This window comes from Canis lupus, chromosome 17, assembly GCF_048164855.1.
Source record: "Canis lupus baileyi chromosome 17, mCanLup2.hap1, whole genome shotgun sequence".
NCBI classification, from domain to species: domain Eukaryota; kingdom Metazoa; phylum Chordata; class Mammalia; order Carnivora; family Canidae; genus Canis; species Canis lupus.
Window position 1 is genome coordinate 3,194,717 of NC_132854.1, and position 13,336 is coordinate 3,208,052.

The 13,336-nt window shown below is 42.2% G+C and overlaps 1 long non-coding RNA gene across 1 annotated transcript; it reads right to left on the reverse strand.

Moving 5' to 3' along the window:
- Positions 1-738: 738 nt before the first annotated feature.
- Positions 739-12,144, reverse strand: LOC140607832 (uncharacterized). Its single transcript, XR_012009735.1, has 3 exons — positions 6,024-12,144; positions 5,701-5,847; positions 739-3,549 (listed from the first exon to the last, which is right to left on the reverse strand). It is a non-coding gene; the product is annotated as an uncharacterized lncRNA (long non-coding RNA).
- Between the last annotated feature and the right edge of the window lie 1,192 nt (positions 12,145-13,336).

The following is a 13,336-nucleotide window of genomic DNA, read 5'->3' on the forward strand; positions in this document are numbered from 1 at the left end:
GGAGGCAGAGACAGAGGGGCCGGCGGTACCCCTCGCCGCTGGAGGGGCGGTGCTCAACTGTTTCTAATGTTCTTTGAGAAATGCAAAGAAACTTAACAATCACTTTGAATCTCCTTTGGTAATACACTGTTTTGTCTGAAGGCTAGTCCAATGTTTTTCAAGCTGTGGATTGCTGCCCATTCATATGTATGCACAGAAAATAAGTGCTGTTTCCAATAAACAAGATAGATTGGCAAAGCATAGACAATAGCCTGTAGGAAGTATTGCTTCAAAGAAACTTATTTCTGTCGAGAGTGAGTACATATGTACAGGGTCATGATGTAAAATGTTTTTCTTACTTTGGGCTGTTATCAGAAAGTTTCAGAGTCCCTGTGCTCTCCTGTGTGACATACTCATATTTGAGTTACATGAACATTAAGTGAAATAAGATGCGTAGAATTCTAGCGTAATGCCTGGCCTACAGGGGCATTCATCACTCTCATGCCAACCTATACGGTGTGCGAACGCTATCCTGGAGGTTAATTCTCAAGGCCAAGACAAGCAGAGATGAGCCTGGAATCCAGATGTCTGCTCTCAGCCCCAGAGCTTTGCTGAAGTTCTATACCCCTTATTAGAGAGGTCTGACCAGCTAAGAAGCTGTCAGTACTTGTCTGTACTTCCTTTGTGATTTTAAAGGTTTGCCTCAATACCTAACACACAGAAAAAAAGAAATCTTAACTCTAAATGATTCCATCTAGGAACACTTTTCACTTTTTTATTGAGGTATAAAGTACAAACATGGTAAGCATATAGCTTGATGAATCTTTGCTTTTATAGACTGCTGTGCAAACACCACCCAGATCAATCAAATCTCCCAGAAGGATCTCGGATGCCCCTCCCAGTTAATGCACTTTATTACCAGAGATCAGACTTGCCCATTTGTAGCTTTATACACATGGGATCGTACAGTATGAACTTTTTTCACTCAACATTTTGTTGATGACTTTCATTTTGCTATGACCTTATGCAGTGGTTCCTTCTGTCTCATTGTTATCTAGTGTTCCATTTTATAAATACAACCTAATTTGTGATCCATTATAACCTTGGTGGATATCTAGTTTGTTTCTAGTCTTTGCTACTATTTATCCGTTTGTTGTTATTAAAAGAGCTGCCAGGAGTGTTCTTGTACCTGTGTTTTGGTAGAATTAAGTATCCACTTAGATTGGGTATTTACACATGCCTATAGAATAATTTAATAATTACAACTTTGTATAAAACAGATACAAAATAGTATTTTCAATAGAAAAAGAAAGAAACAACAGAAATCAACAAGGAATAGATAGACATTAAAAATGTAGTCTTGGGGGGTGCCTGAGTGGCTCAGTCATTTCAGTATCTGACTTTGGCTCAGGTCATGATCCCAGGGCCCTGGGATCGAGTCCTGTATCAGGTTCCCTGCTCAGCAAGAAGCCTGCTTCTTCCTCCCCCACTAGCCTTGCTTGTGTGCACTTGCGTGCTCTCTCTCTGTCAAATAAATAAATAAAATCCTTTAAAAATGTAGTCTTGGGAATGAGTACTTATGTATGGGTAAATGCCAGTTTTTATTTTTATTCACACCATTTACCAAAATGAAAGCATCAAATAAATAAATGAAACCATAATTGAATATAAGAAAACATAAGCAATACTTCTGTTTGGGCAAAGAAAGAATTCCTAAAAAATGAACGTTTGTTAAATAAACCACAATGGAAAATAAAGGTGTTTGGACACACAGCAATTTTAAACCTCCAAGGATCCAGGCACATCGTGAACTAAATTACAACCCATATACTATTTCAGAATAATATTAAGAGGTACATCATAAAGGATTAATAACCTTAGTATAAATAGGGTTCACATAAAATTTGGTGAGAAAATCGTTAGTGACCCAAGAATTAGCTAAACTGTAGGAATGGATTTATAAAAGATAAGATACATGTATTTAATGAACATGAAAACATTCCAACCTTAATGGTAATCAAAAAAGAGCAAATGAAAACATGGGCACATCACTTTTCCCACATCACAAGGTACGAAGGAATATTTAGCCATCCTAACACCAAGAGCGGGAGAGAAAGCAGAGGGAGCCCTTCTGCTAAACTGTTGGGAGGGCGTCTCCAGGAAGCAGCTCAGTACTATTTGTACAAAACTTCAAAACATTTAGTCCCCTTGAACTTGTATTTCAGGATTCCATTGTTTGGGGATAATGCAAAATAGAAACAAAAATGTGTTTGCAACTAATTGTTTGGAATGTATAACACATTCATCAGAAGATTATCATTGCAAAATATAAGGGGAAAAGTGATACTTGTCAATCAGAAGAAGAGAAAAAGGGACCATCTGATGTCATGGTGCCAACATGGAGGATGAGGCAGGCATTAAATGATGCTGTCGTGCAGAGCAGGGGCAACCAGCCCAGTGGCACATCCACTGTGCCCTTGGGACCATCGTGAGCAGCCTCACTGGGCAGGACAGAGCGGGGACAGCAGGTACTGTGCGGGCCCTGTTGTCTGTCCATCACTTCCCGGCAGGAGCAGCGGTCTGGCCCTTGTGGGTGGTGGCTGCAGAGCCTTTAAATCACAGAACCGGAGAAGGACCACTGTGGTGTCCTCAGAACCCTGGATGGTCCCAGGGTGGTGCTGAGGGTGGAGGTGGCCCAGGCAGCAGTGGGCGGTGGTCGTGCCACCTGCACTTGACACAGGGAAGCCTCTCACTGCTTCCCAGGCTGTGAAGCTTGCTGTGGGTTCATCAAGCTCAGTTAGGTATGTGGTGCTTGCAGGTCACACCTGTTAGGCGGCCGGAAAGGCTGGACGTATAGTAAATACCAACAGATAAGTGAAAGTTCTTAAGAGACAAAAAAATAAAAAATAAAAATGTTTGACCAAACACAGCAAAGGGCCAGACGTTGTTCTTTGGCTGGTGGGAGAATGGGAAGCCCAGTTTGGGGTAGGTTCTGTTCCTGTGGTCCTGTCTTTAATTTCGTGTTGCGTTGAGCTAAGAACATGTTCTTGGTACCCAGGAGAGAGAGAACCGAAGAATACGGCTTCCTAACTCGCCGTTAAGATTAAAAGGGAACAGCAGGAAACCAGGGCTGCTCTGCTTCTCTGCTGACGCCCTTGGCTTGAACCAGGCCATTCGCAGGACTTGCTTACATCACTTGAAGATGTTCACAGAGTTGAGTCAGCAACAAAAATCTGGCAGACTTTGTAGCCGTTTTGTAGGTTCTCTCAAAGATGTGCGCAGAGGTAGGGATACCATTTGTAAAGTCGTTTCATGTGGGTTACCCTCTTTATCCAGCACATCAGGATTCTCATTTCATCGGCAAGTAACTAATGCGTGGGAATGTCCTCCACACAAGACCAGAGCCACCGCTCTGCCCAAATCCAGGGACCACTATTCAGAAAGTACAATGGCCCTAGGCTGCGTGTGGCTCTCCGTGATGGCCCCCACTCAGCAGAAATCACTGGTAAACAGAGATGCTCAAAACTAGGTTCTTGGTCAGCTCATTCCAGGGTGTCGCCTCACTTAAATCTGTAAGGGAAGGAAGATTTCTGTTCTACCCTTTATCTTCCCATACTACAAAATATAATTTATGTTGCAAGTTAGTTTCCATTCATATACAACATACTCAAGAAATAAGTCATGCTTTTAGGGTTCAATATCTTTAAACTGTCAAGTAAGTTTGTCCAAATATATCTTATTTAGTATTGCTAAATGTGACACATTAGTCACATCTCTTGGTGTGATACAGTGGTCACGTCAAATGCCATTGAAAGAATATGTACACAAATAGTTATAAGTTATTTTAAGTGTAAAACAAAAAGATAAACCACAAGAAAGTTCTCTAGATTGAGTTAAAAAATTTGAAAGCCTCCGCTTTTCCCTTTGGGGCAAACTTATAGATGTGATATCTTGAAAATTTTCTGCTTTAAAATATCCAGAAGTTTTCAAATAAAAAACATATCACCTTTAAAATTTTTATTTATTTATTCATGAGAGACAGAGAGAGAGAGAGAGAGAGAGAGAGAGAGGCAGAGACATTGGCAGAGGGAGAAACAGGCTCCCTGTGGAGAGTTCCATGCAGAACTTGATCCAAGGACCCCAGGATCATGATCTGAGCCGAAGGCAGACACTCAACCACTGAGCCAAACTGGCGCCCTAAATGCACATCTTATTAAGTTCATAACAAGTTTGCAAGATATTAAGTGAAATCCTCGGGAGACCAAACAAAATGAGGCAGGAATATTGTGGCGAGCCAGTGATGGATAATGGCTCGCTGGAGGCAAATGCCCGTGTGCCCCCCAAGTCCATAAAGACACAGAAGAAAATAACAAGGGTTCCTGGAAGGCTAGAGTCTGGCTGGACCTTCTCCTGCAGCCAGAAACTCCAAGAGCCATGCTTAGCAAGAGGATGAATACAAGAAACCATCTGCCTTTCAAAGAGACAGAAGGTGGGATCCCTGGGTGGCGCAGCGGTTTAGCGCCTGCCTTTGGCCCAGGGCGCGATCCTGGAGACCCGGGATCGAATCCCACGTCGGGCTCCCGGTGCATGGAGCCTGCTTCTCCCTCTGCCTGTGTCTCTGCCTCTCTCTCTCTCTCTCTCTCTCTCTCTCTGTGACTATCATAAATAAATAAAAAAATTAAAAAAAAAAAAAAAAAAAAACAAAGAGACAGAAGGTCACTTAAACATCCAGACACAGAGATTGACAGCAGACAGATAGGCGATGATTCGGACACACACAGACACAAAATCAGATGCTGGGACTCTCAGACACAGAGACCGTATGTCAAAGTCTGTTTTTAGGAGAACCCAAAGTAAAAGAATGACAAGATTAAATTTATTCCAGAAACACAAATTTGGTCTAACATTTGAGAATCAACAAATGCAGTTCACTATACGTAGAAATTAAACCAGAAAACCCAAAGATCACGGCAGTAGGTGCTGAAAAATATTTGATAAATGTTCACATCCCTTCAGCTTAAAACCATGAGCATATTGAGATTCAAGAGAACTTCTTTAAACTGGGAAAATGGAATCTACCAAATTATTTGAAAAAAATAAATAAATAAACATGATACCAAATGGTAGAATTTAAAATGTTCCCTTTCAAAAATCATTAAGACAAGGTTATCCTTGGGGAACCTGGGTGGCTCAGCAGTTGAGCATCTGCCTTCGGCTCAGGTCATGATCCCAGGGTTCCAGGATCGAGTCCAGCATCGGGCTCCCTGTGGGGAGCCTCTTCTATCTCTGACTATGTCTCTGCCTCTCTCTCACTCTCTCTCTCTCTGTCTCTCATGAATAAATAAATAAAACCTTTAAAAGAAAACAAAAGACAAGGTTGTGTTTACACCACATACCTGGTTCTAGAGAGTTCAGGAAGGGGAGAAAAAAAAAAGGGAATGAGAATTTGAAAGGAAAACACAAAAATTCCATGACTTGTACAGTATTTGCAAAGTATCCCCCCATACTTCTCCAAGTTATTCAGTCTAATAACAAGGTTTAACACAATTGCTAGATATAAGATAACTGATTAAAAATCAATTTGATTTCTATACCCAAGCAGCAAAGAGAAAATGGATTTTTTTTTTATATATACAGAGGCTATTTACAATAGCAACAAAATACACAAGGTGCTAGGAATAAATCTAACCAAATATGTTTAAGATCTCCGGGAGGGGGCACCTGGATGGCTCAGTTGGTTGAGTGTCTGCCTTCAGCTCAGGTCATGATCCTGGGGTCCTGGGATCGAGCCCCACGTCAGGTTCCCTGCTCAGTGGGGAGTCTGCTTCTCCCTCTGCCTCTGCTCGTGTATTCTCTCTCTCTCACTCTCTTTCTCAAACAAACAAACAAACAAACAAACAAACAAACAAATCTTTGTGGGGAAAAATATCTCTAGAGATAAATTTATAGAACATTTTCAAATCCCCTGAATAGGTTGGGAGACATGCCATATTCATGGGTGGAAGAACCAGTATCTTAAAGATGTCCAATCTTCCCAAACTTACCTAAATTTTAACAGACTGGTTCATTAAATTTGTCAAGCTGATTCTGAAACATGTGAGGAGTAGGGTCACGGGTATTCACATGTTTCTGTAGCAGAAGGTGAAGTAAATGTCTCATCAGTGAGATGTGTTAACAGAATAGAATACTCAAGTGGTGTGACACTGACCTGGCAAAGAGAACAGCGGAAAAGAAGAAGCACATTTATCCATGTATCAAGGAGATTTGCTCTATCAGAGAAGTCTCATTCAGACCCAGAGGGGGAAAGTCAGAAATTCAGAACATGCTTCCAGAAGAACAAGAAAAAAATGGAAGTGAGCCTCTATCTCATGCCATATGTAAGTGCGTGAAAAAAAATGTCAAAATGAAAAAAGGAAAAGAAAGAAGGAAGGAAGGAGATATAGGAATAAATGCTTGTGACTTAAAAGTAGGGTAGGAAAAAAAATAAAATAAATAAAAGTAGGGTAGGGTAGGGTAGGGATTTTTTTTTTACAATGAAACAAAGCACAAACCTCAAAAGGAAGTTTGATAAATGTGACTCCATTAAAATTTAGAATTTCTGTTCATTCAAAAGACAACATAAAGAAAATGAGGAAACAACAACAAATCAGGAAAATGCATTTTTATAAAGGATCAGTGACACAGTAGGTAAAGGACTGTTACAAACCAAGGAGCAGGGATCAACCATCCAGGGGAGAAACGAGCAGGAGCTTGATTTGCATTTTACAGAGGAAGAGCTGCAAATGGCCAGCGGCTCTCCAAGAGCCCCTCCACCTCCACAGCAACCACAGGACACACACGATGAAGTCATGAGATGCTAGTTTGCACCCCCGCATGCAGGAGAAATGTTAAAGCCAATGAGACCCTCCTAGTGGAATTCTTAATCTGTATACATAGTTGGAAAAAAAATTAAATATGCATTACAATTAAGGCAGGGCAGATTTAAGAATAGAAATCCCATTCCTATGTCCAGATCCCTGTGTGTAAGAATACGCACACATGTGCGAGTGATTTATCAACAGTGCTTTAATTGCTAAGAATCACTTAGTTGTTAAACTTCCATTGTTTAAAGCAAATAGTTTTAAAACAAAAAATTTTTTTAAAAATTACAAATAGTCAAAATTTCCACTGGCAGAAGTGAAAAGTTATTATACATGTATTACAGTTACAACGAATGACCTATGGCTTCCCTGGTCAAAGTAGATGACTCCTTAGGACGTATTGTTGAACAGAGACAGGATTATTGGTGGCTGGGGATGAAAAAGGGGGTGATTCTCCGTGGGTGCAAGGTTTTCTTTAAGATCATGAAAATGTTCCAGGTTTAGATAGTGGTGATGGTTTCACAACTTTGTGATTATGCTAAAAATCCCTGAATTGTACATTTTATGTAATATGAATTATATCTCAGTTAAGATAATGTGTAAAAAAAAAAGCAAATTGTAGAAGAGTACAATAGTATGATAATGTTTCTATAATGCTTAAATATAAGCATAATGTAGAAATTTATTATTTAGATTTACACACACATGTGGTAAAATCATAGATAATCAAAGAATAATTAAACACAATTTAGGACGATGGTAAGCCCAGTTGATGGACTTCAAAATATTGGTAACATTCTCTTTATGAAGTTTGGTGCTGAGTATACCAATTTCAAACTATTTTTAATTGGCATATATGTTAAATATCCTTTTCTATGTGTGTATTATGTTTCATAACGTAAAAAAAAACTTTATTAAGATAAAACAAAAACGCATCAAAAATGTGCAAGAAAAAAAATGTGCGAGAAAAGTTGGAAGAGGAGAAACAGGATCTGTGTGACAAGGAAGAGATAACAAGTGCCTAGCATATTACACAACCCCTCAGGAACTCAGAAAATCAAGACCAAAGTATCCACACAGGAGTGGGTGGTGGCAGAAAAAAAGTGATAGGTCTGCAGGATATTTTGGATGTAAGTCGATGGGCCATGGTCCTGGACTGGGGCTGAGAGCGAGCCACAGCAAAAATGCTTGCAGATCTCCAGCGTGCCTAACTGGACATGTGGCAACCAACTTGCCAAGATAAAGCACAACACGAAATTGTGTTTAGTCACCGCAGTTCAATGTTTAACAGTAAGAGATTAGAAGCGACAAAAACAGGCAAGTTTAAGACAGTAGTTGAATGAATCATGGTGCCATTGCACAGAGGAATGGCATGCACAAAAATTCATAGTTCAAGAAACTGACGGCATTTCAAATTTTAAAACAATGTCTGCATAGGCTATGGTTTCCACTTTGCACAATTATACGTACATGATTTGTATAGTTCTATAAATGTAAACTTTTGTATGTATATTTTTATATACATACACTTAACGACGGCCTAATGTCCTACAATGTTAGCAATAGTTGTCCCTAGGTGGTACAATTGTACTAATTTAAATTTTCTTCTATTCATTTTCCTGGAATCTAAAAATTTTTCTACAATAAGCAATGATTACTTCGATAATCAGAACATATATGTGCCCTTTTACATGGCAACTAGAATCGCTGCCAGGCTCTTCAAGTGTTTGTGAAGACAGCAAAGCGACACAGCGGCTGCAGAGCCGCTCAGGAAGCCGCGCGTGTGCTGCGAGCTAGTGTGGGAGATCAGCGGGGATGAGAAATGTATGTTTGTTATGAAATAATTATCGGTGGTTGGGGGTTAAAAGCCTCTGTAGGCAACCCAATTCCAACCTTCACTCAGACACTTTGAATGCCCGATCATAACACCTTCTTTTCAAGTGCATCCCAGGGTGATGCAAAGTGAGTGCTCCGCACAGCACCTTCCAGAACAAAAACATCTTCAGACAGAAGGTGTCTCAATGTTTCAGAGACCATTTCTTTTCACCTGGTGGGATTACAGGCACACTGCGGTTCTTCTCTCCTCCTTCACTCTGGAATGTCAGAGTTTGGCACATTCGTCTTGTTTTGTCTTTTTGCCTTCATGTTCTCTATCCCTCTCTTCTGCTCTCCTACTTCTCTGCTTTTGGGAATAAGAACATCTTTTGGAATAAATACATGTTGGGGTGTTTTGTACTGTAGGTTCACCCCGTGGGGCTGCTTGAGGCCTCTCTGAAGATGTGAAATGCTTCAATCACGGCAGATTTTATCAAGTAAAATTCACAGAACACAGAATAATGATGTTAAGATATGCAATTTGGTGACATTTCATACTACCTCATGGTAGATTTTTTTTTTAGAGAATATCTTGAGGCTCAATTGTTTTAGAGCAGTTTTAGGGTTACAACAACGCTGAGCGGAAGGTGTGGACATCTGCCCCCACTGCCTACCCCAACGCCACAATGCACAGCCTTCCCCAGTGTTACCATCACTCACCTAGATTGGCACAAGTTTTACCAAGGATGCATCTAGGAAAGTAGACTTCAAAATATGATAAGTATGTTTGCATAGATTTCTCTTGAGCTCTAAAACATATACATGCTTTCACTCACTGGACTGTAAACAAAAACTTAAAAACGATATACATACTTCATCATGATGGGATTCTGGAATTGAGAATTAGAATAAACAGATCCTAGATGACCATAATAGCACATAGGAAGTAGACTAAATATTTTATATATTAATCCTCTTTCCTGTAAAATTACATTTTCCCCCCTAGAAACCTTCAACTTTTTGTTATTGGCTTTACTCATTTTTTTCCTTCTAGCAATGTTTAGAAAACAGGCCATTACTTTTCTAGAACTAAATATGGAAATAATTTACTAGATATCCACTAATATATACTTCATAGGTATAATCCACTTCATAGGTATTCTTCCAGAATGCACAATATGGCACAAGAAATAGTTTTTAGTTATAAACCTTGTTGGACACCCCCCACAGAGGACTCAGATTTCCCTACCTCACCAAGTCCCTTCACTAGGCGGCGCTAGGATGGATTCTTCCAGAAACCTTGAGGCCGGTGAATTCCTCTATGGCTCAGAGCTCTGTAACTCATGGTCATGTTAACAACGTTGGTTTCCTGGGTCTTGTTTCCCCTCCACACGCTACCGTCTCCCCGCACCCAACACCCACGGCTTCCCTTCCTTCCTGGTCATTTGTTGTACCCTCTGGAATTCCTAAATTTCTGTACCTAAAGAAACCAGCCTCTGTCTAGCCTCTGTCTAGCCTCCTTGAACAGAAGGTCATAAGGTTTGTGATCCACACGTGGTAGGATACAGAACACAAAGTACTCTTAACAAACATTTATTGACTGTGTGATGTGCCGGCCCTTTATTCAAAGGGCTTAATACATCAATTTATTTGAGTTTTTCTGTAATTACAGAAATGTCCAATTAGAGGAAACAGCATACAAGTATAATCCAAAAAGGTAGAAGAACAATCCCGACAAGAACGTATTGAGCATCCATCTACTATGTGGTAGGTCCCTTAAGAAAGTGAGTCAAAGGGCAGCCCGGGTGGCTCAGCGGTTTAGTGCCGCCTTCAGCCCAGGCCATGATCCTGGAGACCCGGGATCGAGTCCCAAGCTCCCTGCATGGAGCTTGCTTCTCCCTCTGCCTGTGTCTCTGACTCTCTGTCTCTCTCCTCTCTGTGTATTCTAATGAATAAATACATAAAATCTTTAAAAAAAGAAAGAAAGAAAGTGAATGAGTCAAGGGGCGCCTAGGTGGCTCAGTGGTTGAGCATCTGCCTTTGGCTCAGGGCATGATCCTGGGGTCCTGGGATCGAGTCCCATATCAGGCTCCCTGCGGGGATCCTGCTTCTCCCTCTGCCTGTGTCTCTGCTCCTCTCTCTGTCTCTCTGTCTCTCATGAATAAATAAATAAAATCTTTAAAAAAGAAAGAAAGAAAGAAAGAAAGAAAGAAAGAAAGAAAGAAAGAAAGAAAGTCAGTCAAGAGTAAAGTGTGAACCAACAAATGCCCAGGGCAGGCTCGAGAGCTGCCATGGAGGGAAGCTCTCTGAGGATGTGTAAGGAAAACCTGCCAGCCTGTGGTACCAAGGACAGGAGGTGAGATCGGGCATCAGTCTCCATGTCTGTTCCAGAATGACATCAACATTCGTCCCACATGGCTGGTGGCATCTGACAGTCGGCTAATGGCACAACATCTGGAAATTCCTGACCCGAGCCTTCACAGGGAGCTGCTGGTATAAACAAGTTGCATCCACCCCAGGTATTATGTGAACAAGTTCTAACAGGCTACCAGCCTGAGAATCAAGGAAACAGATTCTACCCTTGTTCCAAAAATGCCAAAGCTGAAGAGAGATAGAGTATGATGATACTTATGTTGGGGGAGAGTTGGTAATGGGGGTTCTATGATTTATGACAAAATGGAACCCTGAGATTGAGAGGGACAATGGAGAACTCCTGTCCAGACAGGACAGAGGTCCCCAATAGCTCCGTGCCAGGGACTCATCCAGAACAGTCAGAGGCACACACAGATCTCTCCCTGCCCCACACTGAGGACCCCCTGGCTGGAGCCTCTCTGGTCACCCATAACAGCTGTCAGCCGTAGGCACCGTGGATGCCAATACAAGCACAACCGAGAGGAGGGGTCTTGGGTGCCCTTGCTTTGTGAGGCTGGGCTGCACTCGGGGAGCACCTCCACAACCTGCCACACGCACAGGCTCCCGCCCACAGCAAAACCCGTCCTGCCATGCACCTGATCCCACGGGGTTGAGCTAAGTGCTCCACGCCTTTCAACCAGCCTCATGCCCCTCCTTTGTGCCCTAAATGCTTCTAGTACATTCTTAGATGTGTCATCACACTGCAAACTCGAGTCTGTCCTCTGGGAACCCTGTTCCACCCTGCGCACGCTGCTGCGTTTGCCCCCAGGACCGGCTCCATCTCCATCTCGGCTCACTGGCACCTGTTGACCCCCTGGGCGTCGCCAGCACATGAAGGGAAGTGCTGCGTCCGTGGCACTTCCTCCTCCTCTGGGGCCCTGGCCCATCTTCCCTGCAACTCTGGGCTGCGTCCCCACCAACTCATCTCCACAGTGCTCCTGCCGTGGAGATCAGAGCCACCTCTCCAGGTGACTCCCCATGGTTGCCCATGGCCGTGCGGGCGGCCACCTTGTCCTCTGCTCAGTTCCCTGACTCCTCACCTGCCTGGTGACCTCCTGCCTCAAAGACTGCCCCTTCCCCTTCCCTGGGCCCTCTGCGGGCTCCTTGCCAATGGCTTCTGAGCACCAGCTGTGCCCTCCTCTCGTGCACCCCCCGGCTCAGTTCTAGCGGTTCTGATCTCCTGTCCACACCCGTCTAACATTCTGCTGGCATCTTCCCTGGGGCAGGTCCCTGTCACCCTGCAAGAGTTTCCAGGAGTCAGTTCTGATTCTCCCCATCTTTCCGCCCACCCAAACCATCACCAAGGTCTACCGAGCCACTCGTTAAAGCAAAAATTAATTCTTTTCACACCTTTGACTATTTAATAGACTCTTGTGTTACAAAAGTCATAAAACCCAAAAAAGTTACTGAGTAAACTGGGAATCCTTTCCCTATTTCTCCCCCCGGCAACCTAGGTCTGCACTGTTGCCAGCTCTGTGAGCATGCTTCTAGAACATACATGCATATACATATACATACATATACATGCTTTTTATAAAAATAGCAGCATTCTATTAAACACACTGTTCTGTGACTTAAGTTCCCACCTTACAGTGTATCCTCAAACATGATTGCAGGTCAGTGTAGGTAAAGCTGCCATGTTCCCGTTCCTGTTGCATAGCATGCTGGTATGCATTCATACTACACTTACACCTGCTAGTTTTTTTTTTTTTTAAGATTTTATTTATTTGTTCATGAGAGACACAGAGAGAGAGAGGCAGAGACATAGGCAGAGGGAGAAGCAGGGTCCCTGCAGGGAGCCCAATGCAGGACTCAATCTCAGGACCCCAGGATCATGCCCTGAGCCAAAGGCAGACACTCAACCACTGAACCACCCAGGTGCCCCACACCTGCTAGGTTTTACATGGAAGTGCCCTGTTTAAGAAATGGGCACTTGGTTATTATCATTAAAATGTTTTAATTATGATTATGTTTGCAATTGCAACCCAGTCTTGATTAGGGACACCACCTACATATTTCCTTATGAGCTAAGATAGATAGATAGATAGATAGATAGATAGATAGATAGATAGATAGATAGACAGTTTGATCAGTCCCAAATTGTTGGCATTCAACTTGCTTCCAAATTTCTGGCATTCTAGGCAAGGCTGAGATGAAGACACAATATACATGGTTTCACATATGAGTACTTGTTTCTAGTCCAATCATTAATGCGATAAATACCCTTGAAAAGAAATCACTTCATGTGTGCACAAGTAATTCCTAGAAGT